Raw genomic sequence first — 14,770 nt, forward strand, 5'->3', positions numbered from 1 at the left:
AGGCAATGGAAAGTCTGGTCTGGAGATAATGGGAAATTTTGATAAATGAGAGAGAAAATGGTAACATTTCAAAATGTAGATGAAGTTTTTCACTAGAACATTGACTACTGAATATTTTTTGAATGACGAAGACTTGGCTTTGGTAAACTAGCTTAGTATTAGGAATTGTTTACATTTCAGGAAAGAAGTACATGAGCTAGAATAAGACTTCTTTTTTATTACTTTTTTGTTTTTCTTTCTGTGTCCAAACTGCAATACAAACTCTCTTTTACATATTCTATTGTAAGATTTTTAAATAGATGAGAAACAAACTCATCTTCTATGACATTTCCTCTTATGTGCAAATGCAACTCTAATGTGTGGAAAAAGCTGCTAATGATGAGCCTACATCTTACTTTTAGTAAAGTCCTTAAAGTCCTTTTTGGCTATTCTCAGAATGTTTGACAAGTGGCATCATCACTGCTATTCTCTTCATACACACTGAGAGAAACTGAGGCAAAAACCAGAGAGTCACAATACTCAGAATGGTTTAATAAACTGTTCTACAAACTAAGATTGGAATTAGGTTCCTTCTGAGTTAAAGAAAACATCAAATTAACTGAAATTAATGAAAATTGTTACTATAGGACATTTTAAAGGAATATTCAGAGATACTGGTAAAGGTGCTCTGCATAGCAGAGCCTTATGTCTCAATTATTATATAAGCAAGTGTGTATATATTAATGAATTTCAATGTGTTTCTGTTGGATTGAACTGTTGTTCATGGGGTACAGAACTGTGCATGTAGGCACTTCAAAGGAAAGATTAACACTATCCAATTTTTATCTTAATGAGTCGGATAATCCCCCTGATATAAATAAGCACAAATCTACTGAAGTAGTAAAAATCTCAGCCCCTTTCCCACATCTGATAGGGAGAGTAGTCAAAGCCTAAATCTCAAAAATGGCTAAACTCATATTAATTTGTCTTTATAAACATATCTTTTACAACTGTCTTCTTTGTCAGTGTGGAAATCATCAACCTGCCCATCACCTGGACTTGAAGCTGAGGCACTGTCACAGACTCTGACTTATCTGCAGGTCTTCAGTGTGCATGCTCATGTATTTCCTGAAATTTTGGTTAAAATCTCATCTTCATAGCTAAAATTTATCTAGACTAACATGATTTTGTGTACAATATCCTTTTCTCATGCCCTAAATAAATGAGTCGATGCAGAGCGCCTTTGCAGTGATAGCCCAGTATTTGGCTAGATAGCCCTTCAAATAACAACAACTACTGAATTAAGCCTAGTTAGCTTATCCTCACATTCAGTTTTTCACACACTGATTTCTCCCTAATCCTAAGGCTTTTGGGAGGCCACATTGTCATTCTCAATCAGTTTATGCTACCATTCTCTTACGCACTGGGTAATTTCCAAACAACCTTAAATATCTTTTCCTCCAACTTTGCCCTTCATGCTTGTATAAGCAACTTCCTCTAAAGAAAGCTACCTCACCATCTTTTTTACAGCTCCCCCCCAAAATCCTGTAGAGAGGGTAACAGAACTCACATATTTGACTAGATTACAACCGTGTTATGACGACTCCCCACCACGTTCCCCAGCACTGTCCCATGACTACTTCATACTCACTTTGCGCCTTCCTGTTATCTTCTGTGTAAACATTTGCAGTCAGAGGCAACCTTGTTCAGTTCTCACTCCACACTTGGGTCCTGGTTTACAAGCACAGCTGAGGCACAGCACAGCTGGCTTGGCTTTGTTAATTCTAAGCAATGAGCCTGCAGGATCCAAACACAGGGATATATCTAACTTCTGTGACACACTCCCCACCCTCAAAACTTATTAATGGCGGTAAAAACCTTTGGTGTGTAACTCTCACTGGGAAATCTGCTCTATGTGATGCTCAGGATTCATCTATTTTCACTAATTTGCAGTTGCTGAAGAAATACCAAGAGAACATGAAATGAGCAGACCTTTAGCAAATGTTTTGAGGGTTCAAAGAATTCTAGTTTGGACCTTTGCCTAAATCAAGTTAATACTTACAGTACCATAAGGAGCAACTTAGAGACTGGGCCATAGGTAATTAGTCTCATTATGTTTGATTCACAGAAACACACTGAGCTTGTTTTTTTAACTAAACTCCATACCTTATTCTTGACTGTATTAACACATTTCCAGAACTAGAGACTTGTGACAAGGGTTACCTTTGCTGCAAGCATCCTCCAGCAGATGTGACTTCCATTATCTGCTTTAGGCTGTCGTACGTATTTTCCAAACAAGCACAAGTATATGACTCCCATTAATTTATAGATGACTGTCAGGGCTGGGAACTCTTCCAGCAGACCTTATTATAGATGTGTTTTATCAGTGGAGTTTAAATTAAAACAGCTGTAAAAGCACTAGGATTATTCTCTCTCTCACACACAAAGATACAAGCATGTTCTGAACCGAGATCAATAAAGACCCTGACTCAGAGGATGTGTTGCAATTCATGTTAATGTGTATTATGGGAAAATGATAGTCCTGCTTCTGCCTGGTGTAGGCTATGCAAGAATTAGTTCTGTGCCTTCTTTCAAGGATGAAAAATGCTACAAAGATAGAAAAATTTATTTGGTAGCTCAACTTCTCAGCATTTTTTTTGCTAGATTAAATGGCAAGAATTAGTAACTGAGTAATGTAAAGTCTGTTAAAACAGTCTAGGTTGTTGCACCTGCACTGTAATTTCGACAGCTAACAAGAAAATTGTGTTGTCATGCAAAATATATCTCATAATCATTTAATCCAAAAGGTGATGTGAATCATTAATGCCAGTTCTCTCCTTCATAGCAGGAAAAAAAAAAAAAAAAAGATAACAAGAAAATGGAAAGACACAAGATTTTTGTGAAATCTTTCTTGGATAAAATTTGTGAATTCTACCTTTTGGCAACAAAGAAAGACTAAAAGATTCTGGAAGCTTCCTAGGTTCACAGTGAAGTTCATGATACTATTTTGTGCCCTGAGGAAAATTGTAGCCATTTGTTTAAGCAATGAAGTTTCCATCTGTTCTATCTTGGTTTAAAGAAGCCGTATATTTTCAAGGACCTCAAGGCAACGTCTACTGAAAGCATAAAATGTCCCTGAAGTGACACCACAGAAACAAAATATAGATGGCAGAATTTTAAAGCTCACAATCAGAGGAATATGCAGTTACAGTTTCATCCAGACACATACACATAATTATATCTGTATATATAAATAAAGAATAAACAGGGACAGAAGGAGCACTGTATTTACTTTAAAAATAAATGACCAATTTCAGCTGACTTAGCTGGTTAGCAGGGAATCACTCTAAATAAAATAAATGCATCTTTGCTTTGTGTGACAAGCAGAAACTAAATTAAACATAAACTTACATGTGCTTTATGAAATATTCAAGTTATGTATCCCACTACAACTTTACTCAGCATATACATAAATGTGTATTCAGACAATTTTGGAACAATGCAGAATGTCTCAAGAAAAATTCTTAAGCTGGTTAACTAAGTCTACTTTAATATATACTGTATACCACATACAAGAATGTTAGTAAAAAGAACCTAAGTGCAGCCTATCAGTGCAAGATTTCAGATAACTGATAACAAATATCTGGTTAGTCTTCTGAGTTTTTGGAATAAGTTGGCTGGGCCCAGACAGTACTAGTGGTCACTAGAGGTGTTCCCCAGGGCTCAGTATTTGGGCTAGCCCTGTTTAATATCTTATCAATGATCTGGATGTAGAAATCTAGTGCACCCTCAGCAAGTTAGCAGACAACACAAAATTGGGTGGGAGTGTTGATCTGCTGGAGGGCAGGAAGGCTCTGCAGTGGGACCTGGACAGGCTGGATCACGGACCAAGGGCAATTGTGTGAGGTTCAACAAGGCCAAGTGCCAGGTCCTGCCCCAGGGTCACAACAACTCCAGGCAGCACTACAGGCTGGAGGCAGTGGCTGGAAAGCTGCCTGGCAGAAAAGGACCTGGGGGTGCTGGCTAACAGCAGCTGAACATGATCCAGGGTGTGCCCAGGTGACCAAGAAGGCCAATGGCATCCTGGCCTGGATCAGCAGTGGTGTGGCCAGCAGGAGCAGGGCAGTGACCTCCCCCTGTGCTGGGCACTGCTGAGGCCACAGCTCCAATCCTGTGCTCAGTTCTGGGCCCCTCACTGCAAGAAAGACATTGAGGGGCTGGAGCGTGTCCAGAGAAGGCAACGGAGCTGGGGAAGGGTCTGGGGCACAAGTGCTGTGAGGAGCAGCTGAGGGAGCTGGGGGTGTTTAGCCTGGAGAAAACGAGGCTCAGGGGGGACCTCATCAGTCAGCCTCTTCTCCCAAGTAACAAGTGAGAGGACAAGATGAAATGGCCTCAGGTTGTGCCAGGAAAGGTTTAAATTGGAGAGCAGGAAAACTTCTTTTCACTGGAAGGGTTTCAAAGCATTAGGACTGGCTTCCCAGGGAAGTGGTGGAGTCATCATCGCTGAAAATGTTCAAATAACATGTAGATCAATCACTGAAGACATGATTTAATGCTGAACATGGTAGTGCAGGGTTGGACTTGATGATCTTTTCCTGTCTTAACATTTCTAAGATTCTGTGATTCTGTGAATGTAGTCTGCCTCTCACGCTAACTTTTCTTCCATTATATTAAAAATAATATTCTCATGCTCTGCAGCAATAGAAATATAAGAATGTCTAGTATTTTCCAGAGTCCTAATTTTTGGGCGATCTATTAGGAACATTAGAGGTATGAATTTGGAGATTTCTCTCATCCTTCTGAAAGGCTTTTCATCAGTCTTCCTCGTTTACCAGAACACAATAGGTTCTGTGTCGTCCTCTGTATTCTGAATTCTGAGACAGACTTTCTGCCTGTTGAAAGGTATACAATTTTCACTAATCAGGGCATAATTCAATCCATCATACTGTTATTATTTGGATTCCTCAACAGTAAGTTCCTGATTTCTTTCTCGCATAAACATGGTGAGGACTACCAGCATTTAACCATGACTATGATGACTGAGTCATAAATAAGAGTCCTGATGTAAAATATAAGAGTAATAAAAATCACTAAGACAGAAAATCAGTTTAAGTGGAACATTGCACAGGAGCCAGAGGAAAAGATGAAGAGGCTGAATATAAAACCTAAAATTGCACACATTTGGAAGAATAAGATATTCAGCTACCTTGACAACAACCTATTTCCCACAGCTTCTGATGGGAGTATTTGGGGAGAAGACAGAAGGAGGGAGGAGCAGGATAGAGCCACTGGAAGTATGTTTAATGTAGATAGCTCAGTGTTTAAGCTAGCCTGCAAAATGTGTGTAAGGACGACTGCCATTACTGCATTTAGATAGGTTGACAGTATGCAAGTCCCCACCAGTCTGTTCCCTTCACCCATTCCTTCAGCACCAACTGAAGTCCTGGCTGCTCCTCTTGCTTCCTTCTCTGTGCTCCCCATCCTTCTTCCCTCAGTGCCACTAGGAAAGAGTTAAGTTGTTTTGCTAGATGCTTTCTGTTTCCTCTCCCTCCTCTTTTTGCCTGAGGAGCAGGGGTTGAAGCTCTCTCCACCTATTGCAATGGCCCTCCTGTCTCTTTTGCTCCTGGGCAGGCAGCAGCAGGGCAGCCAGCCAGGCAGATGGAAATTCTCTAGAGGGGGAGCTGGAAATATGCAGTGACCCACTTGCTGTTTCCAATCTATGTTGCCCAGTACTCTGTTCTGCCACAATCTGGACCATTTTAAACACCACTAAGTACAGTCAGCATGCACTGGGTACACATGCACTGGAGAGGACATCCAGCACTGTTACAAAGCTGGCATACAGATTTAAGTTTAGTCACTCTGCCAGCAAGACTGAAAAAGATATGCTTGTTCCCTACACCTTATATCTGTTTATTGCCGATTTTATGTATCCTATTGATCTATGCATCCAGAGATCAGCCTAACTCCCTAGGTTTACATATTTACATGTTTTGTGGCTGTGCCATGCTATACCACTACCTGGTCCTTCAATAATTTCCATTACAATTGTGCTGTACAGAAAAAGTAGTAGATAAGGCTAAAGAAATAGCACTTGATTCAGTGCTTTAAAACAAATTAAAACTATTACATCAAGACATTGAAGTTTCAGGTCTTTGAACCCATGTAACATTGAAATATTTAGTAGAAAAAATGGTAACAATTAAATTATTTCCACGTTTAAACTTACCAGTAACTGTTCCGTTTTTGGAATTGCTCTGTATTACACATTTTCTGCCATAAAAGTTATATGTTAGCCTATTTAGGACTGTTTTGTATGGGGCCCGGGTATGATTTGTTAAGTGGCAGTAATGTTACAAAGAGTATTGATTTTGCAATGTTTTCCATGCAATGCTTGGCAACATCTTTTCAGATGAACAATTTAATTTTACTAGTTTAGAGGTCATAGCTCATGTTGTGTTACGGCATCATAAATGAAAGGCTTCAGTGAAATTGTGTTATATTTAACCCACAGCAATCAAGAATGACTTTATATCTGCTTCTTCTCAAAAACTTCGTATGTTTGGGAGCTGCAGAAGTTTAACATCATTAGCAGCATATCTACTGTACCAGTCCCTGCTGGTACTAGCAGAAGTGAGATATTAAAGATTGCAGTGTGAAATAACGCACTACTCACATACAATGAATTATTGATAAATGGGATACTGAGAATTTTTTTCTGTAACAGGAGAAATTAAGAATAACCACCTATGGTTCTATTCTGTGAAAAGAGTTGTGATCAAGACCTCACTGTCCACATGCCCAGTGATGTATGGTGGCCCTCAGGTTGATTCCTACTGAGGTGGATAATGTTCAAAATTCCATCTTTGTTGGTGATGTGGACAGGGGGATAGAATATACCCTCAGCAAATTTGCCAATGACACCAAGCTGTGAGGTGCAATTGATGTGTTGGAGGGAGATTTCCCATGCTGGAGGGCATCCAGAGCGACCTGGGCAGGCTGGAGAGGGTGGGCCTGTGTGAACCTCATGAAGATCAACAAAGTGAAGGGCATGAACTCGGGTTGTAACAAACCCAGACACACCTACAGGTTGGGCAGAGAATGGACTGTGAGTAATCCTGCAGAGTAAGAATTGGGGTTGATGGTTTATGAAAAGCTCAACAGAACCCACCAATATGCGCTTTCCAGCCAGAGAACCAGTGGCATCCTGGGCTGCACCAAGAGCAGCGTGGCCAGCCAAAGGAGGTGATCCTGCTCTTGTGAGACCCCACCAGTGCAGCCAGTGCTGCACCCAGCTCTGTGGCCACCAACATAGGAAGAACATGGAACTGTTGGAGCAAGTCCAGAGTAAGCCACAAAGTTGATAGGCACATTGGAGAACCTCTCCTATGAAGACAGGCTCAGAAAGTTGGGGCTGGTCAGCCTGGGGAAGAAAAGGCTCTGAAGAGACCTTGTAGCAACTTTTTGGTATCTGAAAGGCATCTACAGGGAAGCTGGACAGGAACTCATCAGGCGCAGTAGTGACAGGACAAGGAGTAATGGGTACTGAAAGGGAGGAAATTTAGTTTAGATACAAGAAAGAAATTCTTTACAGTGAGAGTGGTGATGTGCTGGAACAGGTTGGTCAGTTTGGTTGTGGATGCCCCAGTCCTGGCAGTTGCTACCTTGAGCAACCTGGTCTGGTGGAGGTGTCCCTGCCCATGGCAGGGGGGATTGGGACTGAAGAACATACCAGGATCACAGAGCCCTTGTAAGGATAGTCCAGAGTGGCCTTGCAATGACACAGCTCAGCAGCATCAGCGCTGCTGGGTGTATCCCATTAAGTCCCATTGACTGGTATATTTTGAGTTTGTATGAATGTTTCCTAACCTGATCCTTCTTCACTGAGGAGTAATCCTTGCTACAGACTTCCCTTCTGACCTCAGGGGTCTTGAATTATTCATGGCCAGTCTTACCAGTGAAGACAGAGGTGAAGTAGGCATTGAGAAACTCAGCTTTTTTGTGCCCTATGCCATCAGGTTCCCATTCTTGCTCAACAACAGACCCATAGTCTCCCTTACCTTCTCATTCTCCTTCCAGATTAAACTGGTAGATATAGATTTTGGGTTTCCAGCATTGCAAAGTTTTTAATAAATTTTACCAGTTAAAGAAGTATTTTCGTTCTCCTTTTGAAAGCAGGGATTAGAAATTATTCTGCCAGAAGTGGACAGGGAGAGTATGGGTGTCTTGACTCTCTGAGGGTACAGTCTTGGCAAACACCACTGCAGAATTTCAATTGTGTGAGAGATGTTAACAAACAAATGAAAAGAATTGAGTTACATTTCTTCTTAAGCTAATATTGGAAATTTAATACTCTTTTTTTGCTGCTGCTTTTACTTCAGTGACTTCAGCAAGATTTCTGAAATATCATATTTGTCTGCATTTCAAAGCAAGTAATTCGTATGCAATCGCTGTGTTGCTCGATGCAAATCTATCCTGCGTAATAAAAAATGGTGCAGAGGTAACTCACTTAGGTGGTTAAATATATTCAGGCAGCTGAACAACTCTACAAATAGGTGGCAAAAAGTATCCACAGCTAAATGTACCATGCAAGCATATCTCTCCATGATACTGTGATGACTAAACACTTATCTGGAATTAGGTTGAGTATCTTTATTAAAGAGCTTATAAGCAAAGTACATGTAGAGAGCTGGTTGCTTCATCCTAGGTATTACTTTGCACCTGGGCAATGAATAAATAGGTTTTTCTTGTCCAGTAGCTGAAGTATCTAGACTTTTTCTTTCTGAACACTTCAGCTTCTCATGCAACTTTATTTTACCCTCTTGACTTGACCATTGCACATTCTTTTGTCATTCTGAACTTGATTCACTTTGTTGCTGAAAAGAATTTTCTCTGTATGGCTCTGCTGAAAGAAAAAACCCCAAAGCCTAAAGTGGTGTCTCCCTCTTCACATATATTTCCCACTGTAAAATAAAATCTATTTATCATTAAAACCTTCCACAGCCTGGTGCTGCTCCAGCTATTGTCTTTTGTTGAATCATTGCTCTCATCCTTTCTCCATATGTGATTCTAGTTCTTATTGATGTCTAATTCAATGCACTATTATCAATGGCTTATTTTTCTGGGAAGTCTTGGTTTCTTCAGGAAGAATCTGTCCTAGGATTACTCCCACTCAATACTTCAAGGAATTACTTATTCAGTGATTTGCATTAATGTCTGTATGATACCAATCTGAAAGGGTGGGAAGCTTTTGAAGAGCGGCGTCAAAATCCAAATAATATAAACTAGAGAATATGTAAAAAACAACACAATGACATTTGTTAAGGGCAAATAGAAAGTGCTGGCTTTAAGGTAATCAAAAACATCAGCCTAATGCAGGAAATAACTGCTTCTGTAAGACTTCAAGAATGTAGGAGTACGAGTCATCAGCATCAGGTGTCACTGTATGCATTGTACAAATGTCACCAGGGCTGTATTAACAAAACTGTTTTATTCAACATGCCAGCTGGTTTTTCTCTTCAGAAGGTGTTCACTTGCTCACTCATATTTATGCTGCATAAAAGGCCCAGAAAAAAGTCTGTGAACTGAGTACTAAAGCTTTGAGCGGTTGCAATGGCAAAAGCAATGGTAAAGATGTATGCAGAGTACATGGCTCAGTGTCTTTTTTGTCCCGGGGTCCCATACAAAATCCATTCTGACCTAACTTTTAGAAGACCTCTTATTTCAGGGCTAAGCTGTTTCAGGGTTCTCAGCTCCCAGATTTGGCTGTGTTCTATGACTTTGTACCCAGATCAGGAGAGGACTGGCTATTCACAAGGTTTTACCCAAAACCTTGGTTTATTTGAAAAAGCCTTGTGGGGTGTGTTATGGGGGGAACTATGGCACACACCAGTGTGGGACTGGGGCTGCAGTGCACACTGCACAGGAACACCAACAGCTGCATTGTCTTTCCTCAGAATGTCTCCTGGATGGGGCCTCAATGGAATGAAGCACTTGAATGTAATAAAAGTATTTAGGGACAGCTACACCAGACCAAATGACTAGGGTGGGATATATGGAAAAATTCTTGAAGAGCAGTTGCAACCCAGTAACAAATTTCAAAGCATATCACCCAGGAGGAAGAAAATCAGAAAAATAATGATTTTGCATAATAAGATCTCCAGCAAACACAAACAAATAAAAGGCACTGAGATTTAAGGATCTCACCTGTTGGATATTACCATATCAATTTCTGTCTGTAAATAAACTGACACTGGTTTTATAGGAATTCCATGTATTTTTCATCCATTGGCTGTAGTAGAATTAATCATCCTACTGAAAAAATTGTTCCTACCCTCTACATAAGAATTGTCTTTTTTCCCTCACAGGTCTTCACTATATTCTTCAGTTCAGAATTCACCAGGGAAATGAGTCAACAATTTTTATCCTTCAGTGGGTCCCTTACAAGAATCTGAGTTTCTTCACAAGGTTTTTCCAGAGTCCAGAACAGACCCCTTCCATAAACTACTAAAATACATATAAACTAGTTTTATCTTTAGAGCTTCCAGATTTCTCAACAAATGTACTTATTACAGAGGTGAAAATGCTTTACAAATAAAAAAGAATATACTGAATTTATAGTCTCCCTCCTGGAGCCAGAAACGTATTATGCAAACTCAAAGAGTAAATTCAGTGAATATTAGCAAAGAAGCACTATATTTAAATACCAAAAAACCTTATTGCTTAAAATATTTCAATATACATAAATAAGAAGTTAGACAAAACATAAAGCACTTTTCTTTTCCTCACCGTCTCATTATCTGGAACTCTGTGGAAAACTGGCTGCATTTCTCTAGCCCAAACTCCCTAAGAGATTCAAGTGCAGCTCTGTATCATTGAATACACACTCTAATCCTAAATTTTAACTTTTTTGGCTTCTGTAGGGATTGTATTACAGCCAACCCACCAGCCTTTTGGTACAAACAGCCTGTGCATGTAGGAGACATTCTAACACAATGAAGCAGAGAGAGTATTACAGCATGAATGTTTAATGCTCCTGATTAAACGGAACTCTGGTGTCAGTACTGTGGTGTTGTGTTTGCCCACTGTTGTTGATCTTTAGGTATTCTTTCAGGACTTTTAGCTCTAGAGATTTTGAAGTTTTAGGATTCTTGCTGTCAGCCATACTATCACTGCCCAGGTCATAGTCTGAAAAATATTAATACTAAATACAAATACAGAAATATTCCTGTAAATGAATCTATTTTCTTCATCATCATCCACAGGGTGAAATATTAATTCCATTCCTGGTGTAACCTTGGTGAAATATGCACTGGTGCTGTAGTGCAGCCATAGATACTTGATGCTTTCTTGCAATGCGGAGAAGTCAGCAAAACCAGTAGAAATATGCCCCACCTCCTGGACAGCATCTATTTGAACTAAACCCAGGATGCACATGGTGTCTTCTTCATAGGGCAGCTCATTTAGCAATGAAGCACATGAGGACACTGGTATAGAGGCAGGGCATCCACCATTCAGCACAGAGATCAGAGGGAACTGGACATTGTGCATAAAATGACAGTCTTCATTCACGTTTTAACTGCTCCACCCAGACTAACTAAAGAAAGAAACTTCTTTGCCCCACACATTACCTTGTGGTTTTTTTTGGGAGAATTTGTAGAATCATAGAATAGTTTTTGTGGGAAAGGACTTTTAAAGATCATCTAGTCGACCCCCCTGCAAGGAACAGAAACACCTTCAACTCAGTCAAGTTGCTTAGAGACCTGACCAACCTCACTTTGAACGTTTCCAGGGATGGGGCATCACCACATCTCTGGGAAACCATTCCAGTGTTATACCACCACCATTGTAAAAGACTTCTTCTTTAAATCTAATAGTGTGGCAACTTATACTGTGATGCCTGAACCTCTGCTGAGGAAATATCTGCTGTCGAAGAGCACAAAGAGGATGCTTTCTTGGTGTCATGCCAGCTAGATAGAACGCTCCCCTAGTCTTTTTGAAAGAGGAAAGAGATATTATCAAACCTTACGCATTGAAATAAATGGTCAATAAAAATTCTTTGAAATACTGTTTTTACTAACTATTTACGATGTAAAAGGCCTGATGCTAAATCATACATTAAAATAAAGCTTGCACAGAGTTCCCATTTCCTATGGCAAATTTTGTGACAGATGGAAAAACATTTCATCAGAGATTGCATTAATGCAATGTGTATTTTTCCAGTGACACTTTGCTCGTACGCTTACTTGATGGATGGAAGACATTTATTTACAGATGATGCATAACTACCCAACTATCAACATATCTAACTGCCTGTAACATGTCAAAATACAATTATATTTTTTCATATGTATTTCCATTGCAGTACAAGCAGAATTTTGCACGGGCCACACAGTAAAAGGCCTATAATAAAAACATAACCCCTGATTTTACTTACAAATACTAATTCTCCTAAAAGCCTCTCAGAAGTCTCTTTCAAATCCTAAGGGTGGGATTCAATTCTGATGCTACTGGAGTGGTTTGGGGAATGATATGCTTCAATCCATGTGGAGGGAGATTTCCTCTGCCCAGTAAACAGGTCCCAGTTTCTGAGGTTAATTTTGCACCTTGAGTCAAAATCTCTGGTGTTACAGTGATGCAAAAAAAGAAACACTGTAACTAGGAGCAAGAAGACAGTGATTTCAATGCCTCCACCAATCACCTCTTGTAGCTGATATCCCTACGGTATTAACCACTTAACTCAATGATCTTCATGACCTCAAAGTTCAGAATCAGCCACTCAAACTGCACCTGTTAAAAAAAGAAGGGACTTTGTCTGCCAAGAACTCAGTACTGCGTCACACAGTAATGGTGAGGAATGCCACAGGATTGCTGCATCACTCCACCGGGCCAATGCTCACTTCTGAGCAGCTCTGAAGGCTGCTGTAGATAAAAATTACTATATTGGCTTAATGTGATATAGATTCACAGACCTAGTCAATGAGATTCTTGCCTTGACCCGGTAATTGGTGCACTGCATTTAAGGGAAAAAAAGATCTTGGCAAGAAATAGGAAAGTATTCTCCTAATCAATTAAGCTGTGTGTTCATAAAAAACACCAGGGAACTTAGCTGTATCCTTGGGGAGAGAATTCAAGAGTTGAATTTTGGGTGACATTTTTAAATGGCAGGCACAACAACTTGCAAATTTACATAAATAATTGGTGTTTAATTAATAATTTTCTAAGAACACTGATCATGCCCAGATGCAGCCACAAATATTTTTGAACAGTTGGAAAACAAGAAGCAGCATTGCTCCTGGCTGAAATATTTGAGCTATTTCTGTCTGAGGTTTAAGTTATCACAGGTGTCAGCAGGAACTCTGGTGAATCTGTGGCCAGTGTAGCCCCATCCATTCCCCTTTCCTGGTTCCCTGTTGTCTTGCAGAGGATGTGAAAGGAAAACTGAGGAGGCATAGCAGCATCTGATTGTGCAGAGAGGGCGGTGTGGGGCAGGTGGGAAGTGAGATGGTTATGGATGCCTGTCTGTGAAGCAGGCTTGATTTACACTCAGCTGTGGCAAATGTGTCCGTGTGCACCCCTGACCATGCACACCCCACCAGCTGTCATGGCAGATGACATGGGGTACCAGATGATGACTGATTTTTCCAATTCAGACCACAAATCCCTCCTCCTCTTGACCAACAGAAAGATGGATTTGATTCAAAAAGGATGCCTTTTCAAACTTTAATGGTGTCTTCCCAAATTCTATGTGAATACAAGATTTCTCTAAGCTGTATCTGAAAAAAAAAAAAAAAGAAAAAAAAAGAAAGAAGCAAATTAATATGGATAAAACCCAATAGAAAATCATTTGAAAAGAGAAGTTGAAACACATACACTCACAGCATCTCCTTACCTTTCTGAGTGTTCTCTAATGTCCAGGTTTCCATGTTTTGTGCTGTTTCACTAGACATATGAACCTTTTATATTTTCTTTTTCTCAAAGAAGTAAAGATTATAACTCCCAAAAGGGCTTTCTACCCATATCATTTGTCTTCATTAGATTTCTACCTTCTTTCTTCATATCAAGTATTTCTTCTGTTGCTCAAGTTTCAAACTTCTGATCCACCCTTTCTCTTAGTCAACTCACAGTTAATTTATATATACTTGCTGTTTTTAATTCTTCTTTGGTTTCATTTTCCTGGGGCTTGGTGAGAGTAAATGTTTAGACAAATGGGTTAGAAGACATTTTTCAAAATATGCATTCACTGTGCTCTGACTAGGGTGTCTTCTGCTTTTAATATTGAGGGGATGGGATAACCTACTGCAAACAAGCTTGGCTTTTGGAAGTACTGCCCATTGCCTAGTTATAAAGCCAAACAGTCAGCACCATAAATGTTTTAGAAGAGGAACACACAAGCAAACAAACATGGCAAGGTACACCAGTTCTGTTTTACTTACTCCTGGCTTGGGTCCACCAGCTGTCCTTCCTCCAGCTGCCCTTCCCTGCCCTGCCAGCTTGACAGAGGCACCATTTACAGGACACACACTCAGTAGTTGGCTCGCTGAACCCATCTATTGATTAGCTGGCTGCTGCCAGGAAGGTCTAATCAAACTTAATTGCAAGGAGGATGTCAGAGAGGGCATTCATTTTGAGGTCTCTTTTCTACCCTCCAGCTAGTTTTATCAAAATATGTAAGAAATTATTTATTAATTGCTGGGAGGCACAGACAGGAATGAGTCCTCTAACATCTCTGCAGTGGTGGCTACAGGATGGGTAGATGTGCTACTGCAGTGAGTTGGGAGGGATTTTTTAT

This window comes from Catharus ustulatus, chromosome 2 (assembly GCF_009819885.2).
Source record: "Catharus ustulatus isolate bCatUst1 chromosome 2, bCatUst1.pri.v2, whole genome shotgun sequence".
Classification (NCBI taxonomy): Eukaryota; Metazoa; Chordata; class Aves; order Passeriformes; family Turdidae; genus Catharus; species Catharus ustulatus.